This window comes from Lissotriton helveticus, chromosome 7 (genome assembly GCF_964261635.1).
Source record: "Lissotriton helveticus chromosome 7, aLisHel1.1, whole genome shotgun sequence".
Lineage (NCBI taxonomy): Eukaryota > Metazoa > Chordata > Amphibia > Caudata > Salamandridae > Lissotriton > Lissotriton helveticus.
The window spans coordinates 1157260576-1157281819 of record NC_136068.1 but is presented as its reverse complement, the minus strand read 5'-3'; the positions used below and the strand labels follow the sequence as shown (position 1 = coordinate 1157281819).

At 48.3% G+C, this 21244-nt stretch overlaps 1 protein-coding gene across 1 annotated transcript in view; it reads left to right on the top strand.

Annotated features, from left to right (window-relative positions):
• PRKAR1A (protein kinase cAMP-dependent type I regulatory subunit alpha) overlaps window positions 1-21244 on the top strand; it is a 310119-nt gene that overhangs the window by 100987 nt on the left and 187888 nt on the right. The gene's annotated exons all lie outside the window — the stretch shown is intronic.

The following is a 21244-nucleotide window of genomic DNA, read 5'->3' as shown; positions in this document are numbered from 1 at the left end:
GGCTGCTAACATTCATATCTCCCGCCCTCCTCCCCGGTGCCCGTAGCGGCTGCAGATACTCTCTATGCATTCATCATTAGCATGGACATCCTTTACACTATTTCACTCCATCTCTGCCACAATGGCTAAAAACAATCTGGGGATGGAGTCGATGCCCATGCGCACTGTAGTCCAGGGGAGGAGCCACCTATCTCGTGATACTTCGAAGACTCTTCCAGGACAACAATGTGCAATCATCCGGACCCAACACTAGGCGGCGATCTATGCATAAGATATGAATGTTAGCAGCCCTACATGCCAAGAACAGATGCATTCTGGTAAGTAGCATTTTCATTATTGAACGTGGTCCTAATGGCATCCAATACCTTGTCCTCCATAATCTCACCCTCCAGGACCTGCTAGCTGGCCTCCAACAAAGTGGGCAAGTGGATGTTCTGGAAAAAGTCCTTCAGGGTTTGATCTTCAGGAGCTTCTGAGATATGCACCACACTGAGGAAACGGGCAAATGCTTCCGTGATCTCCACCGGGTGTGTCTGCAGTTCCCTTGCCTCCCTACGGATAATCTAAATGGCACAATTAGCCTCCCACTGACATAGCTGCGTGTCCAGAAGCCTGCCCGGCTTCTTCCCTGCTCATAGTGTTGCCACTTCAGGTGAAGCAGGTATACTCTGATTGGGGGATAAAAAGAGCATTCAACTCACATTTGGGAGCTCCAAGCGGCTGAGGAGATCCGGGGTGGGACGCCTTGTGTAAGTCCGCGAGCAGGACCGAATGCCCCCTTTTAACTTAGCCTGAACATCCCGGGCCACACGTTTGCGAAGCGCTGAGTTTGGCGTCCGAGTTCCTCTCAGAGTAGCCTTTCTTGCCACCCAAAGAATCTGTGCAGTGGACGATTTATTCTCAATGAGATAGCTGTAGAAGTGCTCCCTTAACAGTCTCTTGGCATCTGGTGTCCGATAATGGGAAAGGTTTAACCTCCAGCGCTTAAAGGGAGGGGAGATATGGCCAAGGTCAAGCTCCAGAATGAAAGGAGCATGGCCGACATTCCCCCATTGGTATAGTGCAGTCGCGCAGCAAGGGCAGGGAAGATTGGGAGAAAAGGAAGAAATGAATCAGAGAACAAGTCCCATGCACACATGATGAGGTGTATTCATTGTCCCGAAGATGTGTCAGACACCAGGTCTCAAGCAGCCCATGATCGCCCATTGTGTCCCTCAGTACTGCCCTATCCTTATCATTAGTACTATCCAGAGGGCCAGAGCGGTCTGGGTATGTTGCCACATTCCAGCCCCCTCCAATGATCACTCTGGTGATACCAAGCTCCGTCAGGAGACAGGATAGTGAGGAGAGGAAGGGTACTTGGTCCTGATTGGGGGCATACACTGAGCCTATTATCAAGGTCTGGCCTAAGGGTCTGGCCAAGTTTTCAAACCGTAAAAGAAAAGGACTTGCGGAAAAGGATTGACAATTCCGCACTTTTTCGCCGAAGGCGCAGTAACTACACACTTTTTCAGGGAAGGCGTGGCAGAATCGCCCACCCCATTAGCGCCAGGCAGAAGGCTACTACTGACGACCTTCCTCTCCCGGCCCTCCAAAGTTTGTCCTATTCCGAAGGCAACAGGTGTGTTCTTGCAGGAGGGCAATGTCAGGGAAGAGGGATGCAACATAAGTGAGGATTTTCTTATACTTAATGAAGTGGGTAAGACCATTCACATTAAGGGATGAAATGCGGAGACTCTTGAGTCTCAGTAATGTGGATTTGGGGCATTTGTGGTGGGGTGGACAAGTGCAACCAAACCGGGAGCAGCAGCCACACTCAAATGGAAGCCACTCTCATTAAGGACCGGGATAACCATTGGGTGGGGAAAGGGTCGAAATCAGCGGTACAGCACCCCCAGCAAGGCAACAACCCATGGAGTCCCATGAAGATTAAATATAGGTCCGGGGAAATAGGCTTGAGAACCATTGTGGCTGGCTCCACCAAGCCACTTTGGATGTCCACTTTACGCAGTTGGAGACGTGTCATGGTAGTAATCTGCAGTTAAAAAGATCCTGGCATCATTATGGAGGCAGGAGCCATTCTGACGCTTGGTCGTCGCAATGATCTGTCATGCCAGTTGGTGGCAGAGAAATTGTGCAATAATCGGTCTGGGGCATTTCGGCATGTGTCACCCCAGAGTCTGAACGGGTGCACCCTTTGGAATTCCAGAGAAGGGCTGAAGTTGAGCCCTGTGAGTTCAGAGAGGGAAGGAATCCGGACATGTCAGTCACCTCCTACCCCTATGGTACACCATGGAGGCGGACATTATTGCAACAGCTGCGATCTTTCATGTCCTTCAGCTTCTAATGGAGATGCCATATTTTACTGCCAACGTCTGGGTTGGTGATAGTCGTCCAAGGCCTTTACCATGCTGTTTGCAGTGTCAAGTCGTGTGTTGAGGAATCACAGATCAGCGCAGAGGGACATAAATTAAGCAGCTGTCCTAGGTAGCTGCATGCATTGAGTCCATGGTACCCAAATCCCAGTGTGCTCCTTCATGATTGTCTCCAGGGGGATTTACGCTATCGCTGAATTCCAGTAAAACGGAAGTTCTACTCTTTTGTAAGTCACTTGCCACCTGGTCAAATGATTAGTGGTTGACTGAATTGGGGCTGATTCCATCACCCCAAAAAGTAGTAAAAAAACCCTGTGCACTAATATATTACAACCTCTCCACGAAAGAGCATGTAAAATCAACCGCTGGAATATGTTTTGGGCTAATGCGTATGCTCAGAAAATTCTTTCAATGGATCCCTTTGCAGACTAAGAAGCACACACTCATAGCGAGTCACCTGGACTACGGGAACGCCTTAATCGTCGCAATGAATGAATGCTTCTTTTCCAAACTCCAAGTTGTTCACTGCCTGTCTGGTCTGCAATCTTCCGCTCTATTCTCCATCTGATCTATACGCTTCCCTTAAAAAAGCGTGCTCTTTTTAAACTATGCTGTCTGTTTTTTAAATCCTTGCATGGAAATGGTTCATGCTACTTGAAAAACAAGCTGCAGCCATACATTCCAGCCTGCCATTGGGGCTGCTACTTTTCTTTCCCAACCCCATAATATTGGAATCGGTTACCTCTGCAGCTGTGATCTTGCCCGGACTTATTTTCATTAAAAAATCTTTGAAAACAGGGCTGTTTAACCTCTAATGTTACTTTGAACTGTGACCTGTGTAGGTTGCTCAAGCGCGGAGGGATCCCCTCTGGGAGGATTTGCTTTGCGCTATGGAATTGCAATTAACATAACATAAAAAAATTGCCACCAGAGGACGCCACACAGCCTGCCTGGCAACAAATCCGTGCCCAAGAGCTGCTGTGTGTTCTTCTGTAGGCATCAGTGTGTCCGCCTGGAAGAACACAGACGGCAGATGCCCAACAGGCAGAAAGCAGCAGATACAGGGCTGCAATATACGGGTCCAGGACTTCTTAGGCAGGCTCACAGCAATCAGCCACACTCCAACCTACCCACCAGAACACCAAAATCACCGGACCTCTGCAGCAGGGGCCACCTTAACCTGTGGGAGCCCAGTCAGCCACTAGACAAATGGCACAGAGCACACACACTCCCAGAGTAGCCACCACCACCACCACCACCACCACCATCCCTCCACCTCTCACTGGGTCGGACTAGGTGTGGGCTGCAAGCCTTACATGTATATGTCTCAGAACCCCAAAATCTTGCAGAGTCCCCAAGCAGATGAGGATGTCTGCTGTCTCTGTCCTGGGTTTAGCAAATACTTTGACCACGGCGAAGATTTCTTTGCTGTTGTGTGCATTGGCGTTTATACGTTCCTCGATGGCTGCTTTCTGTGTTTTTCTTATGAGGATGTGGTGTGTGGTGACAGCGGACTTGAAGGCTGCGTGGTCTGCCGTGATCTTGCTGTTCCTCCATCTTTTCTCGAGCCATCTGCAGGTAAGCCTGGCTTTCTTGCAGGGCTGCTTGCTTGTATGTTTCCTGAGGGGGGCCAATGTGTTGGTACAGTCGCTTCTCCTATTGTAACTGCCCCTAATTGAACATGATCAAGTCTGGCGGCTTGATGGGAGACTGGAGGGAATGGTCATTCTAAATGAATGTGCAGCTCTTCTTGTGGTCTTTCCTGCCCATATAAAATTATTAATAGCATTTTTGAATTTTCTTAATTATTCTTGTGGAAATAGGTAAGGGGATAGATAGTGTGAAAGAGGTGCGTATTCTCTGGATCATTATCCTCTTTATTGCCACTAATCGACCTAACCAGGAAAACCCTCCTCTAACACACCTCAAGATCTTCTGGATTGAGTATATGAAGGGGGAGGGGTCGTAGTTTTCAGCATTAATTTGACAGTGTTGTCTGTATCCTCAAGTATGTTATTGATTCTTTTACCCACTGAAGTGCAAAGCACGATGTAGCTCTTGAACTGGCATTTTTCCATTTAATTTGAACCCTCTCATTGTTTGATACATCACAGGCTGTCGCATCAAGAGAGTGAAGGGGTCTGTTAAGGTCACCAGGAAACTTTCTGCAAATATGGTAAATGTATCTCTCTCCTGCCCAGTGTTAGTCCTTTATCTCTAATGTAACTCCCCCCGACCCCCCTATTTGCAAGGGATTCAGCCTTTGGGGTAAATAAGTAACTACAGAGTGCAGGCTTTGGGCAGGATCTGCCATTGTGACTAACTGCACCTTGTGTTCAGGTTGCCATTAAACAGACCGTTCCTACATTTGAGCTCGAATCTGAAAGACTGAAGGGTCTTGCATAGATAGCACCCACAATCTTTCTCTGCATTCAGCGTAATCATAAGACATTTTTCTTTGTAATAAGGATATTACCAATCTTATGCTGCTGCTTTTAGTATAGTTTCCGTAGGCTTGCTCATGCTTGAATAACCTCAATCTGGGCTGGCAGTATTCGCCCCAGTATAGCTGCCTGAATAGCCTGCAGAGAGCTTCACATTTACCTTTAAGAGAGTCATCCGCTTGTAACAACTACATGGAGATCCTGTCTGTGTTTTTTGGATAAGGGCTAAGGAGAAGATGCACTCCAAAAGGGCTGGAGAATCTGAATTCAAAACAATTCGGCCTATGCAATCCTCAAACTGACTAGGCTTCCCCCGTCCCCTTGAAACCGCTAATAGTCTCGGGCAAGGGGAATGACTACCTGGCCTTGCTGCTGATATTGTTCCCTAGAGGAGAATGAACGGGCTCCGATCTCCTAGCTACCAGGCAGCCCCTGCCTGCAGCTGAGGGACACAGATACCAGTGGTAAGTCTATTCTGCACTGTGATCTTGTTTAGGAGGGTGACTGGTAAATATCCTGATGTATGAGGGCAGCCTAGTTTGAACATCGAGCACGGCCAGGTGCAGAACCGAGGCCATTTACAACACTGAGATAACAGGACATATCTGTACTGGTAAAGTGTGTTGAAGAGTGCAGACAATGCAGTGCAGTCATGCAGGCCAAGCCGTAAAACCTAGTCCGTTGTGATCACCCACAATAGATTTGTTGCAACTCGAAATTCCGATCCAGTACTGAGCACGTGTACCCAACAGGCAGTTACGGCCCAGATCTCCGAGAAATTAGGCCAAGCTGAAGAGCTTGGTTGCAGTTTTGAGGTTGGCACAACACTAGTTCAGCTTTGAGTTTGTATACATAAGAAGTAATAACTTCTTTATGCTGCTGAGTACCATTACATAAAGTAACTCTAACAGTTTGCAGTATTCCACAAGGATAAAGGGCTTGGTAGTGCTTGCCAAGATTTTAATTTGGGACCTGCAGTTCATAGCCAATGGCACTGGCGGGCGTGTTGCTTACTGAATCAATTTGCTGGACCAACGGCCAGCATTATTAGAAGATTGGTTTGTTCGATGGGAAGCTGCATGTTTCAGGTATAGCACAGAGCTTGTGATCAGTAATAGCATCAACTAATATTGAGTTCTGTTGTGGGCAGGTAAAGCTTATGTAGGCTTCAGAAAACTACTTCTGATTGCAGGACAAGTGCAGTGCCGTGTATCAGTACAGCATTGAGATTGGATGCAGTGCCCAGTAAAACATTCTAAGGAAATGCGAATGTATGGTATGCCATCGATCACAGATCCAGTGCTCTGAAGGTACCTTGTAGCTCAGGAGCATGTATATAATTGCGTGATGGGTCATAGATATTGAGTGGTATGGCTAGGTCTGTGGGTCGGAAGGTGACATTTACCCATTAAGTAGCCCTCATGTCTGCAACCCCTGTCTCCTGCTCACAGTACAGTTTACTTCATTGGCATGTATGTATATGGCATGCCTGCTCAGACAGGTGTTGCCAAACCACACATATAAAAGAAATTAAGTACTGCAGTCTATCCAGTAGTGGCACTTTTAAGTTTCCTTAGATTTTCTAAACTGGGCTCTTAGCAGGAATTCATTGTCAGTTTAACTTGGAGCTATGATCTATCTGACTCGAACCTTGGGTGCCCCAGAAGCTGACCTACCGGTGACCTCCAGTTTGGAATTAGGTGACGGCCTTTACAGTGCCACTGAAAGCTAAGACAGCCCAGGGTGTCCTCAGCGACCAGGACACCACCGATTCGAACTTCCTGCCTGCCTGACTGTGTTGTGTGCTGCTAGTGACATTTGTGTCTGCGCGTTTTGTGTGTGCACATGCGTCTTAATTCTGATGTGTTCATTGCGTGTGAATTCTGTGTGTTTTGCGATGTCTCTTGTGATGCGTGTTCCTCTTCTGACATCTCTGCTTTTGGGACTTGTGGTGACATCTCTGTGATATGAGTATGCACACCTTTCTTAATGTTTGTGATGTGTGCTTTCTGACATGTGTATGTAGACCTCTTGAGACACATCTATGATGTATGTGGGTGCACCGTCTGTGAGTGATGCCATCCTTCCACCCCTCTCAACGAATTACACCCAAACTAACGTAGAGGCTGTTAAACTAACGTAGAGGATGTTCGTTTCTTCCTGTCGCTTAGGAATGGCTCATTCTGAAGCTTCATAGATTAAATGGTATTTAATTAGTCCTATTTTAAGCATTATTTATCAAAGCACCTCAAAACCTCACCTAGGGTAGCACGAACTATATAAATGCAAAGCTTTAATTCTTCTAACCCTCCACTATCCTTCTCAATCCAAATAACAGACTATCATATCTACGGCTCAAATTTCATATTTCACTATACTAATTCACCACTAATCCTTTTTGGGTTCCGGAGTAGTGTGCTACTTGCCAAAAACGTAATTCGACGCCTAGTCAGGACTAGTAAGTGCTACATAAATACAATTACAATACAATAGGACAGATAGCTCAAGCTCGCTGTTCTGGAAAATGCTGGGTTTTGCGATGCCCCTGCTTGGTGGTTTGTGCACACATCAGCTCTAAATTTGAAAGTTGGTTCCTGTGCGGCACCCGTTGCACTCCATGATTGGGGAGCATTCCACCAATTTACAAATGCGTTCATCTGTATAGCAGCTGGGGTATCTATCATGGTTTTTGTCAGATTTTTTTTAAACGCAGCTTTGTCTACCACTCACGTTCCTGAACTTTGCATTATTTGAATGTACTGATCCAGGCTCAAGAGACAGCATACCAAGAAACCTCCTCAATTTAAAGAATAAAAAGTGCAATCCAAAACCCTCACTCTTACTTTCCATCTACCAAGACTGTAGTGATCAGGAAAAACAAGTAATCCGTAACCCCTTCCTGACAAGGCGCACATTACATTTCTTGTCTCACTTCAGTGTGTGGTCTCCACCTTCAAGCCACAGGGATGTGGGCGATATCCTACCTTTGTCTGGGGAGGGAGTGCTCACCCCATTTCTTTTCTAACGAATGCTGTGGTCGAGACTTGCATAAAACATCCACTCCAGCATTCGCAGAAACTCCGTTTTAATGTTGCATGTTTTGCCCTGTAATATAAACTCATTCTGATATTATCATGAAGAAACTGCCTCCTTAGAGCGCAGCCTATAGCTCCTGATAGTTCCGTTTATATGTGTCCAGCCATTTGCTCTTCCAACCCCTGAGCAGATCAGCTGCCCTTGCTGAAGCTGTGATCCAGCAGCTACCGTTTAGGGGCTAGACCGTTCAGCTGATTCCAATGCTTATCAAAATACCTAATATAGCACTATCTCACATGCAAATAATGTTGTTTCTTTAAGCGTTTTGCATCCTCAGATTTCATGCTTACCTCAAAAAGCCTACTCTGTATTCCCATGAAAATTTACCTTGACTTAGAAGTTGTTGCCTCTCCTCTATGTCAAATAAATGTCTCCTTACTTTTCCATTCTCTGCACACACCTTCTTTGATCAGAGCATACTTGAAGTCACATACATGTTTAGGTTAATCCTTATTACTGTTTTTCTTCAAATTGTCCACACCTCATTTAAAACATAACCTCTCCTTTAAAAGTCATATCCCTGCAACCTTAAAATATATAATCTCCTGTAGCTCTTCTTTTAATTCCTCCAACGATTTGCTTGAATTCACATACCTCCACCCACCGAAGATCACACCTTACTTCTATTAATTTAATCTGCGACATAGAAACTGGAGTAAATGCATAAAATGTTTTCCCTAAGAAACACTAACCTTGGGTTTCACAGCAGCATGCTGCGTGGCGTAAAGTGCTCCAATGGCCAGTCAAGGGCAGTAAGCGTTATTTAAATTCAATTGCAATACAAAATAATCACCCTCTGACCCATTCTAAATCCACACCACTTCGTGGCTGGGCAGTCGATTATAGTTTATACAGGCTGCATATTAATTCTCTTATACTCTTTGACACGTTTACACTTGCTTAAGAACAAACTGCTACAATCCATATCCATCGCCTAGTACTGTACCAGTAGACTACAATAAAACACCTATTAACAATTGAACAGGCATGTAATTCCTTAATTTAAATATAAATAAATGAACAAACTAATATAAATATTACATTAAAAAACTTGTATTCCCCCCTCCCCCCCCCCTGCCCCCACTCCCGCCCCCAAAGATGCATACATTAGCTTCATGGACAGTAACACTTCATTGAAGTTTCTAACTATTTATTTATACATGTACATAGGGGACTTTATGTAATACTACTTTATATCTCTTTATTTCATATACTTGTATACATTTCTGTGTAGTTATGTAGCTATATATGTTTAACTTTATTCCTACTAATGGAAAAAACAGAAATAAATAAAAAATAAAACCTTCTCGCTAATATCCCTGTCTAGACTTCTCCCTCCTCTATCCCTCCTTTATCATATTCAATCCAACTAACAGACTCACGTGTTCACTGCTCAAATTAACAAGTTAGACTTCCTTACACTAATCAACTTTGGGTACTGAAGTATTGTGCCACTCGCTGTAAAGTGCTTCAGCTCCTTGTCAAGGGCAGTAAGTGCTATATCAAAACGGTTACAATTACAGCTGCAGAGATATGCAGCTGGCCAATAGAGGACTATCATTTTTACAGGAATCCTATCATTTTGTCAGTGTAGGTCGAGTATAGTGCCCAACAAGCTACACACGTTGCCTGCTTATTGACATCTCACATTGGCACTAACATATGGGATGATCGTAACAAAGCCCATCCCAGTCCCAGATATCTCCACTATTTCTCCCTCCAACCAATGCCTGCTCAGGATCCATAACCTTTCAAAATAATAACTCTGAATACACACGCCAGTGCAGTAACCAGCTATGTGAACTATGATTATAAGAAAACCCTAAAGGGCCTGCAGAGCTGTTTAAAGCTGCCTACTTACGGAAAACCATAAACTACACACCTTTTTCGCTCACACTTCTTTATACATCATACTGCTAAGCGCATTGTCCTTTACCATGATAACCACACTTTGGTGGTTATCACACACGGCACGGAATCTCTTTCCACGTATAATGAAAACAGTCCACACAATTCCATCCACACACCCTATACTCTGTACCTTGCTACTTAAGTAGGCAAGCGCTTCCTCACTCCACATAGGGGTAGTAAGCGCTATGTAAAAGTTCCAATACAATATAATGTTCTATGGAAGAGAACAAAATTGGCTGATTTATGGACCAGCTTTGTAATTTTAGGGTAAAAAAAATAAAAATCTGGCGTTTTATATAGTGGGAACTTGACCCAAAGGTATCGGGTATCAGAGCACTTTACATGAGCACCAGTTAAGTTACACAATGACAAATTCATTTTTGCTAGGCCGGGTAGATTGAGTGATTTGCCCAGAATCACTGGATGTTGAGCGTCATTGCCGAGACTTGAACATGGTTCCCCAGATCTGAGATCGACCGCTCTAGCCCTTACGGCCACATCCTCTCCCCAAATGTAATGGTGCTAAGCTGGTCTGCAACTACTATCACAACAGTGTCACTAGCACTGGTGAATGAGCATTGTTTAAAACAATATTCCTGATACAGCCTGAAGCTAAAGAAGGGCTCATGATGAGGAGAAATACGTCAGTAGAAAAGACGTAGTCGGTAAAAAACATTGATAAAATGACCGGATTCCTGTAAAAGTTTAAGAGCTTGGGGCTTACTTTGGTCACTTTCATTGCTGTCTTGATTTTCTTGGAATTGACAATTAACTAGCTTGGATCCAATGTCAATATTTGGTTGTGCAGTATCACTCTAGGTGAAAACTTAAATAGTCACTGCCCTTGTTCCAGATTTTCGTCTGTTCATCTTGATTTGGATTCTAAAATGCTTTGGGACCGGCCACATGTGATTCCAGGTTTCAGATTAAAAATTAGTTTAGGTGAACAATTTCGAGTGATATGCTATTTCTTAATGAACTTGAAGGAGCCCAACTTCAGAGGTATTCCTGTAATTTAAATAGGGTAGGCAATCTTTTTGGCGATTGTTTTACTTACAAGTAATTTCTGTTACTCCGGTTTTAACCTTCTTTTTAACAGCCTTCAATTTTAGTTGTGTCCTATCACCTAAACAGACTCTCCTGCCCTAGTCAGACTTCGTTATGCGACCCTTGAGCTGATAATTCTCCGTTAGTTCTGGAAGGGTCATACATTTTCACTTACCCATAAGGCAAAACTTGAAGTGTACTCGAACAAAACAAATGACAGCAGGGAGAACAGAATGTTATTACTGTAATGCGGAAAGCTGGAGTGATTGAAATTACTGTTAACTATGTGCATCATTCACCGCCACCATCTTTTTTTTTTTTTTTTGCAGAGTTTTATATAGCGCGAACTAGACCCGAACCGAATCAGGTATCGGAGAGCTTTACATAGCACCAGTTACGTTACATGAGGACATTACTCTTCCTTATTCCAGTTGTGTGAACTTTGGGCTTGAGTTGACTTGATAATCCTACAGGAAAGTACTCTTACAAAGAATCATACTGACCCCAAATTTAGTGTTTTGCAGCATGAATCCTTTTCTGGATTCACATGCTTTGCATTATTCTGCCGGATCCGGAATTGTCTCTTGGTTTTTATTTTTATTTTTCCCTGGGGTGTCATCAACCCCGATTTGGTGCTAGGTCCATCTCTTGTGGGACATCAGACGGCGCTTCGGAAAGTTCCTGTGCGTGTTAGCCATCTTCAGATTCTTTTTTCCGTTATTGGGTCTGGAAGCAAGGGTAGATGCAACCACGTTTTGAATGCAATCCCTGACAAAATCTAGGAATTCGAGAGAAAAAACCCATCATTTATCAATTGAGAGGACACCGGAGAAGGAGAGAGACCTCCGGACATCTTTCCCTGTCAGTGATCCCGACTGAGCAACGACGCAGATGGATAAACATAAGGCAATGTAGGGGCTTTGGAAAACACCCCTTTCAAATTTGCCCAAATTTCCACTACAAGTTTGCACAAAGCGATCCACATTGTGTTTGTAACCTCTGCCTGCCGAGGGATCACAAAGATGATGACTGCGAGGCCTGCGATGTGTTGGTGCCTAAGACTCACAAGGCCCGTGGAAATCAGAGGGAGGACCTCTAATCACGCAGCATGCGCCAAGGTCCGAAACAATAGACATCGCTGAGGCATTTGAGCCTCTATAGTGACGTGGCTGACCAGAGGGTGGCCGCAGGATTGACACGCGGAGGGTCTGACATCGAGATCCTCAAAGGGGACACCGAGAGGAGGCGTACCGCAAAAAAAGACTGTGAAGTACGTAGAAAAGAAAACAGCAAAGGTTACAAAAACCCTCACACATCTGATACCAAGGGCCCCGTAAAAAAGGCGCAATAGGCAACCCAGGTGTCAAAAAAATTGACGACCGAGGGTCCGCCGTATCCGAAAGAAACCCAGGGATACAGACGAGGGAAGATTAGTCGAAATCAACGAAGACTGGTGCCAGACAAGAGGCCGTAATGGACAAAGCCATACATTCTGAGGCAGAATCCACCACAACCAAAAAGAGGATCTCCCCAGCTTCAGATGCCTAAGGGGCTCTTTAGGTGGAGAAAAAGAAAAGTCGTTTGGAGGCAGAAATGGCAGCACTCCTTCAACGAAGGAAGGAGTTTGACGAGGCGCTGAAAGAATTCAGAATTACTGCAAAACCCTCCACTACCACAGGCGCCACGGAAGAGGAGGATACCCTCGGAGCTCCGGCAACCCCCGAATCTCTTGAGAAGGACGTTTAAGTGGAACTAGACGCTCCAAAAGAGGAGGAAGCCTCAGGAACTTTCAAGGAAGAGTGGAACAACCTTGATACAACGCCCGGAAGAAGAGGTCTGTGCCTATCCCTCGAAGGTTTCGCCACCAGACGACTGCCTTCTACAACAGCCTCATCAAGAGAGCAGCTGATAACTTTGGGATCCCCTTGGAGGAGGAGAAAGGAGACTCTTGCTTCCGCCTACAACCATTAACACCATCCACCAAGGGAATACAATACCTTTCAACACTGCCGAACCTTCTGGACCAAGGCAAGGAGGCTTTCAAGGAGCCTGCCGTAGCAAAGTGAGTAACCACAAGGGTTGAGGAAAAAATACTAACCCCCCACAAAGGACCCTAAATACATTCAGGGGAAAACAATGGGAGACTCAATCATTGTCACCACAGCAAGGAGGAGCAACGCTCAGTCCTCCACTGGCCCACCTCCAGAGAGAAAAAGTAAGAGAATGGACATGGTGGGGAGAAAGAGGGAGCAATGCAATGGTGCATTGCAAACTCCAATGCCCTCCTCAATAGGTACGGCCACAAACAATGGGACGACATTGAGGAACTAATGAACAAGCCCCCAGAAGAAAAAGAGCAAAATCCATCATACAGTAGAGAAGAAACATAGCGAACACCTGCCTGAAATCAGCTCTAGACGCAGCTTATACAGCCAGCAGACAAATGCGCACAGGCAAACGTTAAGAAGGCACGCCTGACTTTGAACTTTTTGCTTGAATCTTGAAATTCTAACCTCCATAATTAATAACCCCGTCACAGGAGACGCCCTGTTTGGAAGTGAAGTAGATGAACCCCTACAACCCCTACAACAACTACATCAGGACAATGATATGGTCAGGGCTACGGGAGCCCTGCAACAGAGGGACACCGTCAGAAGAGGAGGATTTAACCTCCGAAGACCCACAGGAAGGGGGGTCTTCACACAGGACCACAATATCAAACACAGGGCAACGGACAGCAATCAAACCAGCAGTCCAAATAACAAGCAGGGGAACAACCCTCAAGAGGGGGAGGAGCATACTTAAAGTGACTTTCCCACAAAGGAAGACCCCACACAACACCAGTGGGAGGCGGACTAGCGCATTTCCCTCTTCAATGGGAAAACATCACTACAGACTGTTGTATTTTAAATGTGGTATGCCACTGCTATTGTATAGAACTAACTAACTCCCACCAAGGAAGAAGGGTTTCCAATTAAATACAACTAAAGGAGGAAATCAAGAAACTCATACAAAGGCAAGCAATAGTGAGGCTACCAAAGAGGGAACACAACAAAGGAAACTACTCTCCTTACTTCTTGGTACCAAAGCAAGATACCACACTAAGACTTATCTTAGATCTCAGCTTCATAAACCAATTAATTTGCATGCAGCATTTCAAGATGTTAGGGAATTTCATGGCAACAATAGATCTAAAGGATGCCAATCTGCATATCTCCATGAACCGAGCACACATGAGATACCTCTGGTTCATCCACAAGAACACTCACTACCAATTTACGTTCTTGCTTTTCGGAATAAGATCAGCACCGAGCACCAAAATCCACACCAAGAGCCTTTCCAAAGTGCCTAGCAGTGGTGGCAGCATACAAGAGAAATCCACCTCTATCCCTACCTAGTTGACTGGCTAGTGGAGGCAAATTTAAGGGAAAGATGTTACACACACGAACATCAGGTGATCACAGCGCTGCAAGATTTGAATTTTTAAATAAACCACAAAAAGTCCTCAACAATACTGGAACAAGAAAACGTACTTATTTTTTAAAATTTTTTTTTATTGCTCCACAGAAGCATACAGTATCATTCACAAACCATATAACTCATTGGTGTAACTATTTCACAAATACATATGATCACAGAAAAGCCCCCAAATGCTCAGACCAATCTTGCGTTTCTTTACCCCCTTCAGAGAAAATAAACTCAATTCTAAATTCAAGAGATTATACATTTTAGCCCTCCATGACTCAAATGCGGGGGGTTCCGCTTGAAGCCAATCAGAGGCAATACAAAGCCGAGCGACTTTCATTGCAATAAACATCAAATGTCGATGTTTATACAATGGTGTCCCCTTATCAGTGTCTTACCCCATCCCTAATAACATTATGGTAGGTGTAATCCTCATCGGATTCCCAGTAATTGTACACAAAAATGTGTCTCTATCCGCCATAAATCTAGACCGTTTGCTACAACTGCTACAACGAAAGAAAATATGAAGACTATCGGCATTATCACACCTACATCGAAAACATTTTCCATCATACCTTCCCCCCCCCCCCCCCCCCCCCCCACACACACACTTAAACATACGAGTTGGAGTATAGTACAGATCGAAAACAGTTAAAAAAAAAATAGCACTTACAAATTAGCCGAAAGTAAAACATCCCGAGATCGAGCAATAGCATTCTCAATAGATATGTTGTGTTCCCCCAAAATTATAGACACTTGGCATTGTGCTTTCCTAAAACATCTGATCTATACGATAATAGTAACTTATACAACACCCCAATTTTCTCCTGTCGCCTTACAGCCTCTACAAGTTAATTAGGTGCAAGCATAGCATTTTTCCGTAATAAAAAGTCCAGAATCTGAAGAAATTTGAAAAACTGAAGATTAGACAAGTTATATTGTCTCGCTAGTTCTTCAAAGGAGATAAGAGGTCCCCTGTGGCAAAAAAGTCCCATAGTTTTATAATACCTTTGTTCCTCCAGCCATGTGCTACATTATCCCAAAATGTGGGGGGAAGGATCTTTACAGCACTCATGGGGGTGTAATATGATAATTTCTCCAATAAGCATAATATTCGTATTCTCTTCCATACTTTAAAGGCACCTTCCACTACTTTGAACCTTTTCCGCTTTAAATAACTGCCATCAATTTCTTTGAACAGGCATTGTCGAGCCTCCGATCTCAGCAAGATCTCAAAAATCCAAGGGGCCTCTGCTGTACTGGCCCCTCCTTCCCCAGTCAATAATACCCGCATTTTTAACAGAAAGCATACATAAAAATATAAAGCAAAATCAGGTATGGCTAGACCACCTCTCTCAACTGGTAGCGTCATAAATCTGTTAGCTCGTCTTGATTTACCAGGGGCCCAAATAAACTTCGCGCACAATGATTGAAGATGTTGCAATTGAGCTCCTGCCACTTCCAAAGGAATTGATCTAAATAAATATAAGACCTTGGGTAAAATATTCATTTTTTTTATGTTACTTCTACCAATTAAAGTAAGATGCAGTTGTCCCCATTTGTCGAGCGAATCCTTGACACTATGTAACAGCGTATTCCAGTTAGCATCAACCACCTCAGACATTGATATCCTTATTTTAATGCCCAAATATGTCACCTCTTTTAACACTCTGACATTATGCAATACAATATTTTCTGAACAAAGCATCTGTGTTTAGTCGCATTGAGTTTATAACCAGACACCTGGCCAAACGTTATCGCTAATGGGTCAACCGAAGTCACAGCTATGTCCTCAGCATATGCAAAGATTGAGAATGGAATATCTGAAAGAAACAGGTTAGTATTAGATTCCTTACCTTAGAATATCCCCAGGCGTCAGTCTGGATCCGGAAACTTTTGCGTAGCAGTACCCCTGCGCGTCGGTAGGCGTCGTCTGCAGGCGTCCCCTGCGGCTCCGCGTCCGTCGTCGGCGTCGTGATGACGTCGCTGGAGTATATAGACGCCGCCTCCGCGCGCTGACGTCAGTTCTTCTTTTTTCCGCGCCAGTTAGCGCAGATCCGAAGAGCAGTACTCCGGTCTTTTGACCAAGTTTTTGATTAATTCCTAATTCTTCTACGGTGCCGGTAGGATGCCCGGTTTCAAGAGTTGCGACGGGTGCGACCGCCTGATGTCGGTCACCGACCACCATCGACTCTGCCTCCGGTGCCTGGGCGCGGACCACAACGTGGAGTCTTGCGTCGACTGCCGGGCCTTGACTAGCAAAGCTAGACGGGAGCGGTCCCGCAAGCTGCTCGAGCTCCGAGTGTCGGCCCCGCGTCGAGAGCGGTCCCGGTCCGGTCGGAGGTCGAGGGAGCGGTCGAGGGAGCGATCGCGGAGCCGCCATGAGCGCTCCGGGAGTCGCCGCCATTCCTCCGGTTCGTCAGGTAAGCGTCACAAGAAGTCGGGGCATCGTCATCATACCCCCGACTCCCCCCGACGCCCGCGTGATGCGGCCGGGGGTTCGGGTGGCCCCACCCCCGCGTGGGTCGCCGACGCCCCCATACCAGTCGGTCCCTGGGGAAGGCGTGTCGTGCGAGGAGATTGAGGAGTTCCTCATGGCTATGAGGGCGATATCTCCTCCAGCGGGGCCTACGGCGCCTGCGGGCCCGTCGGTCCCGTCTGGGGGCCCGAGCGGTTCGGGTGCTCCTGCCCCGACGCCGCCGACGGCTCCGGCCTCGGCGCCGCTGGGTCCCTCAGGTTCGTCGCCGGCTGGTCTACCGGCCTCTCCGGCGCCGATTCCATTGGGCCAACCCGTGGTGCCGCCTCCGCGCGATGCCGTGGCTCCGCCGTCGGTTCCGGCCGGCGTCGGGTCCCCTTTCCCTCTCTGACTCCTGACGCGGAGTCGGACCGGCACCGTCCGACGCCGAGTCCGGCGCCGTTGGGGCCCGTTGGCTCCGAGGAGCCAGTCTATATCGTCGACCCAGACTACGGCGATGAGGACGAGTATGGAGAGGGTTGGGAGGGGTCTGAAGACCCTTTATCCCGTGCCTGCCAGTATGACGTGGACTGGGTAGGTGACTTGGGTGATGCCAGTGGTCTGGACGAGTCGCCCAACCCTGGGTTTGTCTCGCCTTCCCCTGTGGCGTCAGAGGCGGGGGCTGCCTATTCGGTGGTCCTGATGAGGGCTGCCAAGGCCTTGCGCCTTGAGCTCCCCGTCGCTAAGGTCAAACCTAACATTCTGACCGAAGTGTTTAAACCGCAGTCATGCCCTCAGGAGCCTCTGCTGCCGTTTAATGAGGCCCTGACGGATGTCCTTTTGGGCACCTGGTCCAGGCCCGCTTCCGGTGCACCGGTTGACCGGAACGTTGCCAGGCGTCACCGTCCGTGCTCGGACGATCCTGCCTTCCTATCCACCCATCCCTCCCCGGAGAGTCTGGTGATCCAGGCCTCCACTTCACAGTCCGCATTCCCATCGGCCCCGCCCGATCGGGAGTCAAAGCGGTATGACCAATTTGGCAAAAAGGTCTTTTCCTCTTTGAGCGCTGGACTGCGGTCTTGTAATACCGCGTGCCTTTTGGGCCGCTACACCCACTCCCTGTGGGATACGGTCGCACAGTGTTTGCCGCAATGCCCGCAGGAAGTGCGGGACAAGCTCAACCAGGCTTTGGTTGAAGGCCGGGACGCGGCGAGGTACTCGATCAGGTGTGGTCTTGACACGACCGACTCGCTGGGACGGGCTATGTCCACGACGGTGGCGATTCGTCGCCATGCGTGGCTGAGATCTGCCAACTTCTCGCCGGACGTCCAGAATGCCCTCATGGACATGCCATTTGATGGCAGTCGCCTGTTCGGTGACAAGGCGGACAACGCGCTGGAGCGCTTCAAGGACTCCAGGGTCACGGCCAAGTCCTTGGGTCTTTCGACCCAGCGCCAGCAGACGGGTTCGTTTCGCCCCTTTCGTGGCCAAGGAAGGGGCGGTCCCACACGTGCTGCCAGCCACGCGCCGCAGAACGCTCCCCAGCGCGGTGGCGGCCGTGGATTCCGCCGTGGTGGCGGTAGAGGGCAGCGGCGAGGTCAGTCTACACCTCCCCCCGCTGCAGCCTCCAAATCTTCCTAGTCCGAGCTTTCGGGCTCACGTGACGCCAGTGGGTGGCAGGGTTCGCCATCACCACTCCCGCTGGCGCGCGATTACATCGGACAGGTGGGTGCTGCAGCTCGTCCGAAGGGGCTACTCCCTCCCCTTCGAGTCCACTCCTCCAGCCATGCCACCGCAGAACCACCGTGTGTCGGGGGACCACTTGACACTTCTGCAGGAGGAAGTTACGGCCCTCTTGGCCAAGGGGGCCATCAAGCGCGTTCCTGGGCCAGAAGTAGGGTGTGGTTGCTACTCCCACTACTTTCTGGTGCCCAAGAAGGACAAAGGAGGCCTCCGTCCTATCTTGGACCTCAGGGATGTCAACGGCTTCCTCCGGAAGGAGAAGTTCAAGATGTTGACTTTGGCTCAGGTCTTGGCTGCTCTAGACCCACAAGACTGGATGGTAGCGTTGGACTTGCAGGATGCGTATTTTCACATCCCCGTCCTGCCGGCCCACCGGCGTTACCTGCGGTTCACGGTAGGCCAGGAGCACTTTCAGTTTATCGTGCTCCCATTCGGCCTTACCAGCGCCCCACGGGTGTTCACGAAAGTGATGGCGGTGGTCGCAGCTCATCTGCGCCGGTTAGGGGTTTCAGTCTTCCCCTACCTCGACGACTGGTTGTTGAAGGCGGGCTCGCCCCAAACAGTCGTCCACCACCTTCAGATGACGGCAGACCTCCTGCACGTGCTGGGGTTTTCCATCAATGTGCCGAAATCACACCTGTGTCCCTCTCAAAAGCTCCTTTTCATCGGAGCGGTTCTCGACTCGTCGCAGTTTCGGGTTTATCCTCCGGAACGGCGGGTTCGGGATATTCAGGCTCTGATTCCCATCTTTCAGCCGTTATCCCGGGTTTCGGTCAGGTTGACGCTACGGCTTCTGGGGCTGATGGCCTCCTGCATCCTACTGGTGCATCACGCCAGGTGGCGGATGCGGGCTCTGCAGTGGGACCTGAAGTTTCAGTGGGCCCAGCATCAGGGCAACCTATCCGACCATGTCCTGATCTCGGAGGGCACTGCGAGACAGTTGCAGTGGTGGCTTACGGACCGCGATTGGGTCAGAGGCAGATCCCTCTCCCTTCCCCAACCGGAGCACGTGGTTGTGACGGACGCGTCCCTCCAGGGCTGGGGTGGCCACTTGGGAGAGGCGGAGATCAGAGGCATCTGGTCTCCGGCGGAGTCCCGGCTCCATATCAACCTGTTGGAGCTGCGGGCGATTCGCCTAGCACTGAAGGCATTCCTCCCCTTTGTCAACGGGAGTGTAGTGCAGGTGTTCACGGACAACACCACCGCCATGTGGTACTGCAACAAATAAGGCGGAGTGGGGTCGTGGACCCTTTGCCAGGAGGCTCTGCGCCTCTGGCAATGGCTGGAACGTCAGGGTGTGACTGACGGTTCAACACCTGGCAGGTTCTCTGAACGCCAGGGCGGACGAACTCAGCCGTCGGTGCTCGGTGGATCACGAATGGCGTCTGAACTCGGACGTGGCGAACGGCCTCTTTCAGCAATGGGGAGAGCCGTGGTTAGATCTATTCGCCACAGAAGAGAACGCGCAATGTCATCAGTTCTGCGCGTTGGAGTTTCCAAGACGGCACTCGCTCGGCGACGCCTTTCGGCGCGAGTGGAGCTGCGGTCTGTTGTACGCCTTTCCGCCTATACCACTTCTACCCAGAGTGCTGAAGAAGATCAGGCGCGACCGGGCCCAAGTTATCCTTGTGGCTCCGGACTGTGCTCGAAGATACTGGTATCCCGAGCTACTCAGCATGTCAGTCGGTCCCTCGATCCGCCTGCCCCTTCAGGAGGACCTTCTGTCGCAGCAGCAGGGGACGGTCCTCCACCCGAACCTGTCCAGCCTCCACCTCCATGCGTGGAGATTGAGCGGCGACAGTTGAGGCCATTCGACTTGCCTCCTGAAGTCTGTGATGTGATTCTGGCAGCCAGGCGTCCCTCCACAAAGTCGGTATACGCCTGCCGGTGGAACAGATTTGTGGCATGGTGCACAGCAAAGGCTGTGGATCCCCTTTCTGCCCCTCTTTCCGAGGTTCTCCTCTTCCTTCTTTCTCTTGCCCAGCAGGGCTCTGCTCTGGGCACTATCAAGGGCTACCTTTCTGCCCTTTCCGCCTTCTTAAGGCTACCTGATCAGCCATCTTTATTCAAGTCCCCTATTGTACTGAGGTTCTTGAAAGGCATCACGCACATGTACCCACCTGTTCCGTTCGTGATGCCTCAGTGGGACTTGAATCTGGTTCTGACATTCTTGATGTGTGCTCCCTTTGAGCCGCTTCATTCCTGTCCTCTCCGTCTTCTCACTTTAAAGACGGCCTTCCTGGTTGCCATCACCTCTGCCAGGAGAGTGAGTGAGCTCCAGGCTCTTTCTGTTAAACCTCCTTTCTTGTCCGTCCATCCTGACAAGGTGGTTCTTAGGACTAGGCCTTCTTTCCTGCCCAAAGTAGTTTCTGCTTTTCACATCGGGCAGTCCATCACCTTACCCTCCTTCTTCCCGCCTCCGCATCCTTCAAAGGATGAAGAGCGGCTCCATCGTCTGGACCCAAAACGTGCGCTTTCATTTTATATGGATCGCACACGCCAGTTCCGGGTGGATGACCAACTGTTTGTTGGCTACGTGGGTGAGAAGAAGGGAAGGGCGGTACAGAAACGAACCATCTCTCGGTGGGTCGTCCTGTGCATCAAAGCATGCTACTCTTTGGCTCGGAAGGAGCCTCCTCTTGGGCTGAGGGCCCATTCCACTCGGGCCACGGCGGCTACTACTGCCCTGGGCCGGGGAGTCCCTTTGC